This window comes from Mytilus galloprovincialis, chromosome 6, assembly GCF_965363235.1.
Source record: "Mytilus galloprovincialis chromosome 6, xbMytGall1.hap1.1, whole genome shotgun sequence".
Classification (NCBI taxonomy): Eukaryota; Metazoa; Mollusca; class Bivalvia; order Mytilida; family Mytilidae; genus Mytilus; species Mytilus galloprovincialis.
Window position 1 is genome coordinate 29672993 of NC_134843.1, and position 18888 is coordinate 29691880.

The 18888-nt window shown below is 32.3% G+C and overlaps 1 long non-coding RNA gene across 2 annotated transcripts; it reads left to right on the top strand.

Annotated features, from left to right (window-relative positions):
• The first annotated feature begins 8690 nt into the window (after window positions 1-8690).
• Window positions 8691-16264, top strand: LOC143078079 (uncharacterized). 2 transcript variants are annotated; one of them, XR_012979039.1, is made up of 4 exons: window positions 8691-8778; window positions 12657-12795; window positions 15102-15151; window positions 16121-16264. It is a non-coding gene; the product is annotated as an uncharacterized LOC143078079 (long non-coding RNA). The 2 variants fall into 2 exon arrangements; XR_012979038.1 differs by lacking the exon at window positions 8691-8778 and having other exon boundaries at window positions 12572-12795.
• The last annotated feature ends 2624 nt before the right edge of the window (window positions 16265-18888 follow it).

An 18888-nucleotide genomic window follows, 5' to 3' on the forward strand; every position in this document is an offset into this window, starting at 1 on the left:
TCAATTTAGTTTAATTACCGATTAAACTTAACCAAACTTAAACTAAATCAGCATATCTTTGCGTCTTGGCTTTAAAGGTCATATATAAATATGTAACATAACGTTGCTATGAAATAAAGAGAAGAGCAAATATATTTGCGGGTTTCTACAACGTACATGAAATACTGTTGAGACCGAATATCTACAGATAAGCCTTTTTCAAATGATTTTTACAGTTCGTTCTTTTGTTGTACTATAAAACCACTGTTCCAGGTTAGGGGAGGGTTGGGACTCCGCCACATTACGTACATATGTGCCTGTCCCAAGTCTAGAGCCTGTAATTCAGTGGTTGTCGTTTGGTGCCGTGTTACATATTTGTTTCTCGTTAATTTTTTTTTGTACATTAATTAGGACGTTAGTTTTTTCGTTTGAATTGTAAAACGTTTTACATTTGTCATTTCGGGGCCTTCTATAGCTGACTATACGACATGGGCTTTGCTCATTGATGAAAGCTCTACTGTGACCATTTTTATTAATGTCTGTGTCATTTGGTCTCCTGTGAAGAGTTGTCTCATGGGAAAATCACACCTCATCTTCTTTTTTTTATTATTATTTTAAACGAGAAACATTTATCAAACATACCAACAAACGACAAGCACTGTTCCTGACTTAAATTTCTGACTTAGGACAGGTGCATATAATATATGCTGCGGGTTTGAACGTTTTGACAGGCGATAACCTTCACCCTAAAACTGATACAGCAGTATAACATTACAATTGAAAAGACGCACTATAAAATATTAATTGAAAATGGCTTTACTCTTAGACTATAAAAAAATGAATGTAATATGAAATCGTGTACCAGTGTTTGACTGAAATTTCTGCAAATTTACTTTGCATATGTTGTTATGGCTCTTGCTCTTTCAGCATGAAAGAGAATAAACTTTCAGAAAGCAAAAAAAAAAAATTATTTTGCAACCATCAGCTACATTTTCTTTTATCTGTTTTGACTCCTTATAATTATAAAATCTTGATTTATTTCCTTGCAAAAACTTCTAAGCTTGTTCAATTTCATGTAGTATGTGCTGCAACGCATTTAAAAAGATTGGAATTGATGACAGGGAACTCTACAAAGATCCTTTAGTAATCTAAATAAATGTTCATCAGTTGACAAATGACATTGCACATTAACGTAACAACTGTAAAAATACAAATGTCGTCTTCACCGAAAACTCGAATAATCAATTTGGAAAAAAATGTATAGACGTTACGCGTGATGTTCGTACATGAAAGCGTGACACAACGTCGCTAAAACTTCGTAACGTTCAAACCAAAAATTGGACTGAAACGTTGTTTTTGAGCAAGTGCGACATTCTTTTAAGACTCCTCAAAATCGATGGTGACTTTTAACTACTTATCGAAAATTGATATATTTTAGTTTTTTGAAAAATTAAAAAAAATAATATTTTAAAAAATCATAAAATTCTACCATTATAAGAGCAAAAGCAATGAATATGATTTCACAAAATTATATATTTTGGACTTGCATCTTGCCAACTACACAAAATTTCCAATGAGGTACGAACATAACATATGTCAACTTAAATTAAAAGATACTGATAAATTTCATTTTATCTATAAAAATCGTATTTTTTTTTAGCTTACTGTCAAAAAAAAATATATATCTGTAAAAAGAATCACCGACTTACCATCTTACGTATGCAGTCCGTGATTAAGTTCGTAATACATAAGTTTTCACCTTTTTAACGGTCTAAAAATGATTTTGGGAAAAGAAAGACAATCCAAATTAATAATTTTCACTTTCATACGTTCAATGTATGCTTGAAAGGTATAAATAACATGAAGTTGACGCTTCATACGTACAAATACCATTGTTAAGTTACATTTAATGTATAAAGTAGATACTTATGTCGCTTGTGTTGTTTTCTCTATTATGCATCTACTGTCACACATAATATAATAATGGCCACATATAATATATCTACCGCCACACATAATCAATCACCACACTACATAAATCATTCACCACAGTCTGTGTATTTATCACCAAAATATTTTTGTCTATCACCACACTATTGTCTATCACCACACTATGTTTGTCTATCACCACACTATGTTTGTCTATCACCATACTATGTTTGTCTATCACCACACTATGTTTGCCTATCACCACACTATGTATGTCTATCACCACACTATTGTCTATCACCACACTTTGTTTATCTATCACCACACTATGTATGTCTATCACCACACCATTGTCTATCACCACACTTTGTTTATCTATCACCACACTATGTATGTCTATCACCACACTATTGTCTATCACCACACTTTGTTTATCTATCACCACACTATGTATGTCTATCACCACACTTTGTTTATCTATCACCACACTATGTATGTCTATCAACACACTATTGTCTTTCACCACACTTTGTTTATCTATCACCACACTATCTATGTCTATCACCACACTATCTATGTCTATCACCACAACATTGTCTATCACCACACTTTGTTTATCTATCACCACACTATGTATGTCTATCACCACACTATTGTCTATCACCACACTTTGTATGTCTATCACCACACTATTGTCTATCACCACACTATGTTTGTCTATCACCACACTTTGTTTATCTATCACCACACTATGTATGTCTATCACCACACTTTGTTTATCTATCACCACACTATGTATGTCTATCACCACACTATTGTCTATCACCACACTTTGTTTATCTGTCACCACACTATGTATGTCTATCACCACACTATTGTCTTTCACCACACTTTTTTTATCTATCACCACACTTTGTTTATCTATCACCACACTATCTATGTCTATCACCACAACATTGTCTATCACCACAACATTGTCTATCACCACACTTTGTTTATCTATCACCACACTATGTATGTCTATCACCACACTATTGTCTATCACCACACTTTGTATGTCTATCACCACACTATTGTCTATCACCACACTATGTTTGTCTATCACCACACTTTGTTTATCTATCACCACACTATGTATGTCTATCACCACACTTTGTTTATCTATCACCACACTATGTATGTCTAACACCACACTTTGTTTATCTATCACCACACTATGTATGTCTATCACCACACTATTGTCTATCACCACACTTTGTTTATCTATCACCACACTATGTTTGTCTATCACCATACTATTGTCTATCACCACACTTTGTTTATCTATCACTACACTATATATGTCTATCACCACACTATTGTCTATCACCACACTTTGTTTATCTATCACCACACTATGTTTGTCTATAACCACACTTTGTTAATCTAACACCACACTGTGTATGTCTATCACCACACTATTGTCTATCACCACACTTTGTTTATCTATCACCACACTATGTATGTCTATCACCTCACTATTGTGTATCACCACACTTTGTTTGTCTATCACCACACTATGTATGTTTATCACCACACTATTGTCTTTTGCCTCACTATTGTCTATCACCACACTATGTTTGTCTATCACCACACTTTGTTTATCTGTCACGACACTATGTATGTTTATCACCACACTATTGTCTATCACCACACTTTATTTATCTATCACCACACTATGTATGTCTATCACCACACTATTGTCTATTGCCTCACTATGTATGTATATCACGACACTATTGTCTATCACCAAACTATGTATGTCTATCACCACGCTACTGTCTATCACCACACTTTGTATGTCTATCACCACACTATTGTCTATCGCCTCACTATTGTCAATCACCTCACTATGTTTGTCTAATACTTCAGTATGTTTGTCTATCACAAAACTTTATATTTTAATCATCACAGTTTACATATTCACCAACACATTCTTATTACCAATACTAGATAAAAAGAAATAGTTTGGATGAAGCCTTGTTTTCTCCCTACATTGACATTTCATAAAAAAGTCATTACTAAAGAAAAAAATTATTTGAACTTTTCATTTAAATGATTGGTCTCACAAATGAATTGTATTTCTGCATTACAAATTTTTACAATTTGATACAGTCTGGGAATAATTTTCTGTCTTTGCACTGATGAAACACTCCCATTTATTCTTAGATGAAAAATAAATAACAACTGTTGGAGGTATTGAAATTTTGTATTGTATTGGACTATAATTATATATTCAATTGAACCATATATTATTTTGTAGGTTAAACAAGATTTAGTGCAGGCCACACAATTAAGAAAGAATAAGAACAAGAATGTCTTTACAGAACAGGGGATACTATTTTACTGCACTTAGATTTGTGTTTTTGTTATAATTAATTAATATTGTAATTTGTCCTTGGATAAAATATCTGCAATGTGGAGGACAACTGAACTGTGTTCTTATATATTGAAGACGTGCAATGATTTAAAACGCATCTAAGATGAACTTTATACTACTCGGAAAATGGTTATCATTAAAGTAACAAACATAGAATTCATTTATGTATATAATGTTATATAAAAGGTGAAAGTAAACAGATTCCTGGCTGTTTAAAACAAATCACAGCAGTTTTATTGTGTAGTTAAGACTATATTTATGTTGTTTATGCATTTATGTATTGGAATATTTAGAATTGTACAATGTATTGAATTTAGTGGAACTTTCGTTTTATGTTATTTTGGTTTGATTTTCATGAAATAAAAAGTTCTAAAATTTTATTATTACTTTTACTTTGTATCAATGTGACAATTTTCCAGCAACAGTTGCTATATGATCGCTTTTTATACGACCGCAAAATTTTTAATTTTTCGTCGTATATTGCTATCACGTTGGCGTCGTTGGCGTCGTCTTGCGTCGTCTTGCGTCGTCGTCGTCGACCGAATACTTTTAGTTTTTCGCACTCTAACTTTAGTAAAAGTGAATAGAAATCTATGAAATTTTAACACAAGGTTTATAACCACAAAAGAAAGGTTGGGATTGATTTTGGGAGTTTTGGTCTCACAATTTTAGGAATTGGGGCCAAAAAGGGCCCAAATAAGCATTTTCTTGGTTTTCGCACTATAACTTTAGTTTAAGTAAATAGAAATCTATGAAATTTTGACACCAGGTTTATGACCACAAAAGGAGGTTGGGATTGATTTTGGGAGTTTTAGTTCAAACAGTTTAGGAATTAGGGGCCAAAAAATGGCCAAAATAAGCATTATTCTTGGTTTTCGCACAATAACTTTAGTATAAGTGAATAGAAATCAATGAAATTTAAACACAAGGTTTATGACCACAAAAGGAAGGTTTGGATTGATTTTGGGAGTTTTGGTCCCAACAGTTTAGGAATTAGGGGCCAAAAAGGGGCCCAAGTAAGCATTATTCTTGGTTTTCGCACCATAACTTTAGTATAAGTAAATAGAAATCTTTGAAATTTAAACACAAGGTTTATGACCATAAAAGGAAGGTTTGGTTTGCTTTTGGGAGTTTTGGTCCCAACAGTTTAGGAATAAGGGGCCCAAAGGGTCCAAAATTGAACTTTGTTTGATTTCATCAAAAATTGAATAATTGGGGTTCTTTGATATGCCGGATCTAACTGTGTATGCAGATTCTTAATTTTTGGTCCCGTTTTCCAATTGGTCTACATTAATAAGGTCCAAAGGGTCCAAAATTAAACTTAGTTTGATTTTAACAAAAATTGAATCCTTGGGGTTCTTTGATATGCTGAATCTAAAAATGTACTTAGATTTTTGATTATTGGCCCAGTTTTCAAGTTGGTCCAAATCGGGGTCCAAAATTAAACTTTGTTTGATTTCATCAAAAATTGAATAACTGGGGTTCTTTGATATGCCAAATCTAACTGTGTATGTAGATTCTTAATTTTTAGTCCCGTTTTCAAATTGGTCTACATTAAATACCAAAGGGTCCAAAATTAAACTAAGTTTGATTTTAACAAAAATTGAATTCTTTGGCTTTTTTGATATGCTGAATTAAATCATGTACTTAGATTTTTGATTATGGGCCCAGTTTTCAATTTGGTTCAAATCAGGATCCAAAATTATATATTAAGTATTGTGCAATAGCAAGAAATTTTCAATTCCACAGTATTCAGCAATAGCAAGAAATCTTCAATTGCACAGTATTGTGCAATAGCAAGAAATTATCAATTGCACAGTATTGCGCAATAGCAAGAAATCTTCAATTGCACAGTATTGTGCTATAGCAAATATTTTCAATTGCACAGTATTGCACAATAGCAAGAAATATCTAATTGCACAATATTGTGCAATAGCAAGAAATTTTCAATTGATTGGAGTTATCTTTCTTTGTCCAGAATAGTAGTTGAATCAACTTAAATCATTGTTTTATACAATACACAATGTATATTCACTTTTACTACCAACTGATAAATAAAAACAATTTTTACCATTCAGTGATAACAAGCACTTTTTGTTACATTTTAATATTTTATGATGTATTTAAATGAGTAGTTATTGTTGCAAACTCCATTAGAAAGGAGTAAGTTCGGTAAGGGCCATATTTGGCCCCAATTATAAAGTTCATAGTTACAAGACAATAAATGCTTTAAGTTGCCTTAAAGACATGTGAGAAAGTTAAACAGAACTGTATTTGTCAAAGTTTAATTCTAACACGTTGATTTTTACATCCCCAAAAAGGTCAAGATAAGAGATTTTTGTGAAATTTGACAAAATCAGCTGGATTTCAACCAAATAAAGCACGAGGAAACATAGAGCGCAGGCGTCGACAAGCTTAATATTCAAATAAGACATGTGAAATGTCTTCACAAACATTATCTTAAAAGATCTTTGTTGTCGACGTATGCGCTCTATGTTTCCTGTCCAATAATCTATAGAAATTTACACCTTTTCATTGATTTTTTCGTGAAAAATCAATATAAGTACAACTTGTGACGTCATAATGAAACGAAGAAACGTTAAATTGATCGTAATATTGGTAAATAAATCCGAATTTGAAATTTACGCTAAAAAAGGGGGCCATTTTAGGACCTTATCGAACATACTCCTTTGAATTGAGATCAGTTTTGAAAAAAGGGAAAGGGGGATGTGAAAAAAAATGGTGGGGGGGGGGGGGGGAGGTTAAATTTTTCTCATTTCAGATTTCATAAATAAAAAGAAAATTTCTTCAAACATTTTTTTGAGAGGATTAATATTCAACAGCATAGTGATTGCTCAAAGGCAAAAAAAATATTTTAAGTTCATTAGACCACATTCATTCTGTGTCCAAAACCTATGCTGTGTCAACTATTTAATCACAATCCAAATTTAGAGCTGAATCCAGCTTGAATGTTGTGTCCATACTTGCCCCAACCGTTCAGGGTTCAACCTCTGCGGTCGTATAAAGCTGCGCCCTGCGGAGCATCTGGTCTATATATATATAATGAAATTCTTCATCTCTTTATTGACAAGAACTAAATATTGTGTCTATGATGATGATAAGAAATTGTAAACAGTCTTATGATAGGGAGACTTGGAATATCTTTAAATAATTGTATATGAAGCTCGTAAAATAGAGTTATTGGTTTCCGAAAATTTTCAGATTATTCCAGAGGGAACATCTACAATCTTTTATGCACATTTTATATGTTACCGACTGTAAGACATGCATAGGTACTTTAGTCAGGGTGAAATATATCCAAAAGACACTTATAGAGTAGGCTGTATGTGTTGAAATTCTCCATGAAAATTTATTCAGTAGGCTGCAAGTGTCGAACTTTGAGGACATCTACAATGCTTCATACACATTTGATATTTTACTAACTGCAAGGGATATATAGGTACATTGGTAAGGATGAAATCTTTCCACGAACATTTATACAGTAGGCTGCAAGTGTTGATATTTGAGAGGGAAAATCTACAATGCTTCATACATATTTGGTATTTTCCCAACTGCAAGAGATATATAAAAGAGGAACGAAAGATACAAGAGGGACAGTCAAACTCATAAATCGAAAATAATAGGTACTTTAGTAAGGATCAAATCTTTCCATCAACATTTACTAGAACACACCCGCGAAATCGCGGGCATTCAGAGCGGAGTTAAAAGTATGTAAAGTGTTGTTAGAAGTTTTATACCTCCTCCTTCATTTCCAAAACTCCCAATTTTTGGTTTTCTATCAATTTCAATATGAACATACATTTAGTATGTTATGAACATTTAAGTAAGGAGCCTGTAGATCAGTGGTTGTCGTTTGTTTGTGTGTTACATATTTGTTTTTCGTTCCTTTTTTTGTACATAAATAAGGCCGCTAGTTTTCTCGTTTGAATTTTTGTACATCGTCATTTCGGGGCCTTTTAAAGCTGAGTATGCGGTATGGGCTTTGCTCGTTGTTGAAGGTCGTACGGTGACCTATAGTCGTAAATTTCTGTGTCATTTTGATCTCTTGTGGAGAGTTGTCTCAACATGGCAATCATACCATATCTTTTTTTTTGTTATCAATGAATTTTGTAAAATATTTAATGAATGGAGAATTTCAGAAAAGGTATCAAAAGTTCACATGAATAATTTTAGCGCTTATCTGTATATTACTATATAAATAAAGTGTATTTACTTTCAATTCTTAGTTTAGTAATCGATCCATGGTGTCAATTGACATAGTATACATACCCTCTCCATTTAATAAACTCTGAACAGAATTAAAATACACTTTATTCGCACTATTTGTTTGTTCAAAGTATGAGGTATATAATATACAAGGTTACTGATATTGTAACCCGGACTGTAACCTCGTATTTGTGCGCATGCGCGACCGGAACTGGGCGGATCCGGTTATTTCTACTTTCACTTTTTGAAAAAACAATCTTCTATGTGGAGATAGATTTGTGTTAGGACTTAAATGGTGAAAAATGTAACAAATCTTGTAAAACGAGAGAAGTTTGATGTTGATGGTAATTTTTCATACACCTTATCAGGGGCGAATCCAGCCATTTAAAAAAGGGGGGTCCAACTATATGTCCCCATTCCAATGCATTGATCGTAAAAAAAAAGGGGGGGATCCAACCCCCCTGAACCCTCCATTGGATCCGCCACTGCATCTTATCACTATTTGTCCACCATTACTGGATATCACACAGGTTGTAGTAAAATTTTGAAGTAAAAAAAAAATATCTGAAGTCACAAAGGAAAAATTATTGTCATGATTGTTGTATTCGTCAAAAGTTCTATGCAGTCGGGTCAGCCGGGGTTACCAATAATTAAGGTGTATTCAATATGATAGATAATTGCTATATATCTAGGACCTCACTTGATTTATCTCTTATGTCACTTTATGGTATTGGTCGAGGGTGATGCGGCATGTGATACGGATTTTGCCATGTTTTATACGCTTTATCATATATTTCACCAGACTTTATATATCTGTCACCATACTTTATATATCTGTCACCACCAGACTTTATATATCTGTCACTACACTTTATATATCTGTCACCTCACTTTTTATATCTGTCACCACACTTTATATATCCGTCACCACACTTTATATATCTGTCACCGGACTTTATATATCTGTCACCGGACTTTATATATCTGTCACCATAATATCTGTCACCACACTTTATATATCTGTCACCACACTTTATATATATCTGTCACCAGACTCTGTCACCACACTTTATATATCTGTCACCACATTTTGTATATCTGTCACCACACTTTGTATATCTATCACCACACTTTATATATCTGTCATTACACTTGACATATCTGTCATTACACTTGACATATCATCACCACACTTTATACATCTATCACTTCTTTATATATCTGTCACCAGACTTTATATATCTATCACCACAATTTATATATCTATCACCATACTTTATATATCTGTCACCACACTTTATATATCAATCACCACACTTTATATATGCGTCACTAGACTTTATATATCTATCACCATACTTTATATATCTGTCACCACACTTTATATATCTGTCACCATACTTTATATATCTGTCACCACACTTTATATATCTGTCATTATACTTAACATATCCATCACCACACTTTATATATCCATCATGTCACTATATATCTATCACCCCACTTTATATATCTGTCACCACACTTCATATATCTATCACTACTTTATTTATCTGTCACCAGACTTTATAAATCAATCACCTCACTATATATATCCATCACCACACTTAATATATCCATCACCTCACTACATGTATATCTATCACCTCACTTTATATATCTATCGCTACTTTATATATCTGTCACTGGTCAGACTTTATATATCTATCACCACACTTTATATATATGTCACCATACTTTGAATATCTGTCACTACACTTAACATATCTATGATCACACTTTATATATCACTCACCTCACTATATCTATATCTATCTACTCACTTTATATATCTGTCACAACACTCTATATATCTGTCACCAGACTTTATATATCTATCACCACACTTTATATATCTGTCACCACACTAAACATATCCATCATCACACTTTATATATCAATCACTTCACAATATATATATATATCACCTCACTTTATATATCTATCACTACACTCTATATATCTGTCACCACACTTAACATATCCATCATCACACTTTATATATCAATCACCTCACAATATATATCTATCACCACACTTTATATATCTGTCACCACACTTAACATATCCATCATCACACTTTATATATCAATCACCTCACAATATATATCTGTCACCAGCATTTATATATCTATCCCCACACTTTATGTATCTGTCACCACACCTTACATATCTGTCACCAGACTTTATATATCTATCACCAGACTTTATTTATCTATTACTACACTTTATTTATCTATCACCACACTTTATTTATCTGTTACCACACTTTATATATCTCACCACACTTTATACATGTGTCACAATATTTTATATATTTGTCACCACACTTTATATATCTGTCACCAGACTTTATATATCTATCACCACACTTCATATATCTGTCACCATACTTTATCTGTCACTACACTTAACATATCCATGATCACACTTTCTATATATAACACCCAACTATATATATCCATCACCACACTTTATGTATCCATAACCTCACTATATATTTATCTATCACCTCACTTTATATATCTATCACTACTTTATAAATCTATCACCACACTTTATATATATGTCACCATACTTTTAATATCTGTCACAACACTTAACATATCCATGATCACACTATATATCACTCACCTCACTATATCTATATCTATCTACTCACTTTATATATCTGTCACAACACTCTATATATCTGTCATTAGACTTTATATATCCAGCACCACACTTTATATATCTGTCACCACACTTAACATATCCATCACCACACTTTATATATCAATCACCTCACTATATATATCTATCACCTCACTTTATATATCTATCACTACACTCTATATATCTGTCACCAGACTTTATATATCTATCCCCACACTTTACATATCTGTCACCACACTTTATATATCTATCACCACACTTTATTTATCTGTTACCACACTTTATATATCTATCACCAAACTTTATAAATGTGTCACCATACTTTATATATCTATCACCACACTTTATAAATGTGTCACCACACTTTATATATCTATCACCATACTTCACAAATGTGTCACCATACTGTATATATATGTCACCACATTTTATATATCTGTCACAACACTTCATAAATCTTTCACCACACTTTTTATATCTGTCACCACACATTATATATACATCACCACACCTTATACACATCACCACACTTTATATATCTATCACCTCACTTTATATATCTATCACCACACTTCATAAACCAATCAGCTCACTTTATATTTATCTGTCACTAAACTTTATACATCTATCACCACACTGTTCATTTATCAATACACTGTTCATCTTTCACTGCGATTATATATCCATCACTACACTTTATATATTCATCATGTCACTATATATATCTATCACCTCACTTTATACATATGTATCACCACACTGTGTATCTGTCACCACAATTTGTATATCTATCATCTCACTTTATATATCTTTCATCTTAATTTATATATTTATCTCCTCATTTTATATATGTATGACATCCCTGAAAATATTTTATTGACCTCACTGTTGATATTTTTTCACCATATTTTATATATGTATCCCCTCCACATATGAATCTTTTAACTAACTGCACTGTTCAAATCAATCACACCACCATTGATATATATGTCACCACACAGTATATATATATATATATATATATCATCCTTTTGTTTATATATCATCACACTTTATATATCTTAATACTATTCTGTGTATTCTTTATCTCACTGTATATACACATAACCCAACTATAACTAAGTCCACACTTATCACCAATCTATATCTATTTATCACCATCTTATCATATTTATAGTAACACAATGATTATATCTATCATCATTCTGTATCTATTTTTCACCAGATTGTATACTATAACTTCTTGTATCTTCTATAAGTGAGAGAAAATATACTGGTCATTGTATAATTTACAGTGGAAGGAGATATGCAGATATGCAATGTCCACTGAGATATGTTTGTATAAGCTTGTATACTTATCATGTAGCAATTCTCAAATTCATTATTTATATTTTTGTTCTTCTTACAGAAATACCAAACAACATTTTGCAAGGATTTAGAGGTCATTAGTGAAAATGGAAGAAAGGACATGGATACATCTAATTTTAAATGAAATAACAAGAATAGTTAAATGATTTACAACCAAGCAGCACTCAGCAATAGTGATGGTAAAGTATTTTTAGAAAATGATACTCGGAAAAAGATATATAAAGTGTGGTGTTTTATATGTTCCTCCATTGCTGCAGTCACTGTATTCATCACCACACTTTCCATATATATCCCAACAGTCTCAATAGGTACCCCCATACTATGATTATCTATCACTACAGTCTCAATAGCTATCCCAATACTATGATTATCTATCACTACAGTCTCAATAGCTATCCCCATTCTATGATTATCTATCACTACAGTCTCAATAGCTATCCCCATACTATGATTATCTATCACTACAGTCTCAATAGCTATCCCCATTCTATGATTATCTATCACTACAGTCTCAATAGCTTTCCCCATACTATGATTATCTATCACTACACTCTCCATACCAATGCCAACAGTCATTATGTATATATCATAATAGTATCATAATAGTCTCTATGTATATCTCAGGATAATACAAAAGCTACCCCCTTACTTTATTTACCAATCACCTCACTTTATATATCAATCACCACACACACACACTCTATATATCTATCCCCACTCTCTTTATCTACCCCAAAAGTCTATCTGTATATCTTCACATAATAAACACCTATCACCTCACTTTATTTATCAATCATCTCACTTTATATATCAATCACCAAACTTTCTATATATATCCCCAGTCTCTATGTTTATGACCACATCATAAACACCTATCACCTCACTTTATTTATCAATCACCTCACTTTATATATCAATCACCACACACTCTCTTTATCTATCCCCACAGTCTCTATGTTTATGACCAAATAACAAACACCAATCACTTTACTTTATTTATCCATCACCTCACTTTATATATCAATCACCACACACTTTCTATATCTATCCCCATACTTTGGATATCTATCCCCATAGTCTCTATATTTATGACCACATTATAAACACCTATCACCTTTCTTTATTTATCCATCACCTCAATTTATTTAACGATCACCACACACTCTCCATATATATCCCCACAGTTTCTATGTTTATGACCACATCATAAACACCTATCACCTTACTTTTTTTTTCTCAATTACCTCACTTTATATATAAATTACCACACACTCTCTATATTTATCCCCATACTCTCAATATCTATCCCCATAGTCTCTATGTTTATGGCCACATCATAAACACCTATCACCTTACTTTTTTTAGCAATAACCACACACTCTCTATATATATGCACATACTGTCGATATCTATCCCCACAGTCCCTATGTTTATGACCACATTATAAACACATATCACCTTACTTTACATACTTTCACCTCGCATAAATTATCAATAACCGCACACTCTCTATATCTATCCAAATACTATCTATATCTACCCCAGAAGTATCTATGTTCATCTTCACAAAATAAACACCTATCACCTTACTTTATTTTTCAATCACCTCACTTTATATATCAATCACCACACACTCTCTATATCTATCCCCATACTCTTGATATCTACCCCGAATGTCTCTGTGTATATCTCCACATAGTAAACACCTATCACCTTACTTTATTTATCCATCACCTCACTTTATATATCAATCAGCACACTCTCTCTATTTCTATCCCCATACTCTCAATATCTATCCCCACAGTCTCTTTGTATTATTTATTACTCACCTCACTTTGTATATCAATTACCATGTGCACTCACTCTCTATATATATCCCCATACTCTCTATATCTACCCCAAAAGTCTCTATGTATATCTCCACATTATAAATACCTATCATTTTACTTTATTTATCAATCACCTCACTACATATATCAATCACCACACACTCTCTATATATATCCCCATTCTCTGGATATCTATCCCCACAGTCTCTATGTTTATGACAACATTATAAACATCATCACCTTACTTTACATACCTTTCACCTCACTTTATATATCAATCACCACATTCTCTATATCTATCACAATACTCTCTATATCTAGCCCAAAATTCTCTATGTATATCTGCACACAATATACCCTATCATCTTACTAAAATACCAATCACCTCACTTTGTAAATGAATTACTCATTTTATATGTATCACCTCACTCAAAATATCTATCAGCTCACTGTTTATATTTTCACCTCAATATATACATTATGTTTTTCACACCACTGGGTAAATCTCTCAAAGCCCTATTTATTCCAACTTGAAAGTGGATATGAGTATGATAATAGTCCACGTTTCTGTGCAGAAATCTGTTTATGTTAATTTAGATTTTAAACTTAAAATGACTCAATGTGTCACCTATCATTGTTATTTTTTTTTTCTTCAGAAAAGTGAAACAAGATTTTTGATAGATAGAAAATAGAAGAAAAGGAAAAGGTAATCTTCATTGAAATTAAAAGTATTATACATATGTATGTAAAGAGATAATTAGCAATTAAACAATCCTGGTTGAAATAAAATAATTTAGAAGAAATGTTTTTAAAGAGTAACCGCTCCAACATGTCATGCAATATTTTATGTTAATATCATGTCAGGTATCTTTTCAATAAAAGTAGCAAATATGGTATACTAACTGTCGGTCAATGATTCTAACATTCAAAATGAGTAAACCTTATATATATATTGTTTCAGTGTTATTGTACCTATATCATTGTCTACATAATACATCTGCTGGCACACACATAATGTATATACCACCACATATTATGTATCTACTGCCACACATAATATAATTATGGCCACATATAATATATCTACCGCCACACATAATCAATCAATACACTGTGTATATCTATCACCACACTATGTTTGTCTTTCACCGCACTATTGTCCATCACCACACTATTTTTGTCTATCACGACACTATCTTTGTCTATCACGACACTATCTTTGTCTATCACCACACTACGTTTGTCTATCACCACACTATGTTTGTCTATCACCACACTATGTTTGTCTATCACCACACTATTGTCTATCACCACACTATCTTTGTCTATCACCACAATATCTTTTTCCATCACCACACTACGTTTGTCTATCGCCACACTATGTTTGTCTATCACCACACTTTATATTTTAATCATCACAGTTGTAAAGCAAAGAAAAGTAATTACCCAAGTAAAAAATGATTTGAACTTTTCATTTAAATGATTGGTCTCACAAATGAATTGTATTTCTACAAGTTTTACATTTTGATACTATCTTGGGATCCTGCCATTGCAATGATGAAACACTCCTACTTGTCCTTAGATGGAAAACAAATAACAACTGTTTGGGGCTTTCAAATTTTGTATTGTTTTGGAATAATTATTTATTCAACTGAACCATATTGTTATGTTTTAGGTTAAACAAGATTTAGTGCCTGCCACACAATGAAGAAAGAATCAGAGGCAAGAATGTGTACAGAACAGAGGAGACTATTTTTACTGCACTTAGATTTGTGTTTTAGTTATATTCAATTAGTATTAAAGAGCTATGTACAATAAATCATGTTATATTATGTTCTTAATACTTTATGTCAATTCTCCTTCTCATGCTTTGGGTTCTTTGACAACATGGGATACTCCTAGTAAAGTGACAAATGCATATCTTTTTTTAACCTTTTTCTAACATGTGTATCTGTAACAACTAGAAAATTCAGAAGCAGTTTTAATATACCTTTATACTTGATTACCCTTAAACTGAATGTAGCTCCTAGTAAAGTTAGTGTTTAGAATTCATTTTATAGGGGAGTCATATTCAGTGCCAAACAATTATTATTGAAGGAGTTATTCCCCTTAGATATATAAATTATACGAAAAATTGCATGGAAAGCCTTTTCAAATCTACATCATTCATAGGATTGCTACGAAATTTATATTGAAGGTTTATCTCAGCAATTATTAGGGTTAGTTTGAAATTCATTTCAATTAATCCACTATTTCACCATGAGTAATGTCCCTTGGAAATGAAAATTTTATAGGAAATTGCCTTATACATGTTTTATATCAAATGCACTTTTGGCAATTATAGAATGATTTTACACCAGACTAAACTGGATTCATTTTAACCTACTCACTTTCTGAATGTGTTGACCCCAAATTTTCTACACTAATGACATGGTTGGTTTTCTCCTTTGAACTACATTATACAATATGGTATGTGTTTTGCCATGGTTGAAAGTCTCCATTGGATAGTTATCTTCTTGATAATCATACCACATTTCAAGTTTTTAAGTTTTAAGCATGTATGAAACAATGTTTAATTGAAAGATTATTCAAGATTTTCTTCATGTATTAGAATAACACATGATATGGGTATCCTTCCATGACACAAGATATGAACATGTTCAGCAAAAAGAATATGCTTGATTTGTATGAAGTAAAATAACAAAATTACAGAGCTCCTAGGAAAAGCAGAAACGAAACGTTCCTGATCAAAGGCAAAATCAAAAGCTCAAACACATCAAACAGAATGCATAAAAAGTGAAATAAATAAATACTGAACTCCGAGGAAAATTCAAAAAGGAAAGTAATCAAATGGCAAAATCAAATGATGAAATACATCAAATGAATAAACAACAACTGTTATATTCCTGACTTTGTACCTGTATTCTCAAATGCAGAAAATGGTGGATTTAACCTGGTTTTATAGCGCTAAAGTTCTCGCTTGTATGACTGTCACATCAAATTCCATTTATTTATAACAATGCTTGAAAAAAACAAGACATATTTGGTATAATACCTGTCTTTTTACTGAAATGGTACAGACATTTTCTGATGTTGAAACTGGTGGCTTTAAACTGGTTTTATAGCTAGCTTAACCTCTCACATGTATAAAATTCCATTATATTGACAACAATGTGTAAACAAACTTACATTATAGGTGGGTCGTTAATCCACTCAAACCTATATGTATTGCATGTGTTCTTAAGTATTGTCTAATTGTTAGGTACGTTAGTGTCTTTTGTCTGTGGTTCTCCTTCACAGTCTGAATGTATTGTCTGTAGTTCTTTAAAGATATCTGAATTTAAATAGTCTGTGGTTTTTAAAACAGTCTTTGTATTTCCGTGGTTGTAAGATACATCTAGTCTTTTTATACGACCGCAAAATTTGAAAAAATTTTCGTCGTATATTGCTATCACGTTGGCGTCGTCGTCGTCGTCGTCGTCGTCCGAATACTTTTAGTTTTCGCACTCTAACTTTAGTAAAAGTGAATGGAAATCTATGAAATTTTAACACAAGGTTTATGACCACAAAAGGAAGGTTGGTATTGATTTTGGGAGTTTTGGTCCCAACATTTTAGGAATTAGGGGCCAAAAAGGGCCCAAATAAGCATTTTCTTGGTTTTCGCACTATAACTTTAGTTTAAGTTAATAGAAATCTATGAAATTTTGACACAAGGTTTATGACCACAAAAGAACGGTTGGGATTGATTTTGGGAGTTTTGGTTTCAACAGTTTAGGAATTAGGGGCCAAAAAAGGGCCCAAATAAGCATTATTCTTGGTTTTCGCACAATAACTTTAGTTTAAGTAAATAGAAATCAATGAAATTTAAACACAATGTTAATGACTACAAAAGGAAGGTTGGTATAGATTTTGGGAGTTTTGGTCCCAACAGTTTAGGAATTAGGGGCCAAAAAGGGACCCAAATAAGCATTTTTCTTGGTTTTCGCACCATAACGTTAGTATAAGTGAATAGAAATCTATGAAATTTAAACACAAGGTTTATGACCATAAAAGGAAGGTTGGTATTGATTTTGGGAGTTTTGGTCCCAACAGAATAAGGGGCCCAAAGGGTCCAAAATTAAACTTTGTTTGATTTCATCAAAATTGAATAATTGGGGTTCTTTGATATGCCGAATCTAACTGTCATGACTGTGTATGTAGATTCTTAACTTTTGGTCCCGTTTTCAAATTGGTCTACATTAAGGTCCAAAAGGTCCAAAATTAAACTTAGTTTAGACAAAAAATGAATCAGTTAGGTTCTTTGATATGCTGAATCTAAAAATGTACTTAGATTCTTGATTATTGGCCCAGTTTTCAAATTGGTCCAAATCGGGGTCCAAAATTAAACTTTGTTTGATTTCATCAAAAATTGAATAAATGGGGTTCTTTGATATACCAAATCTA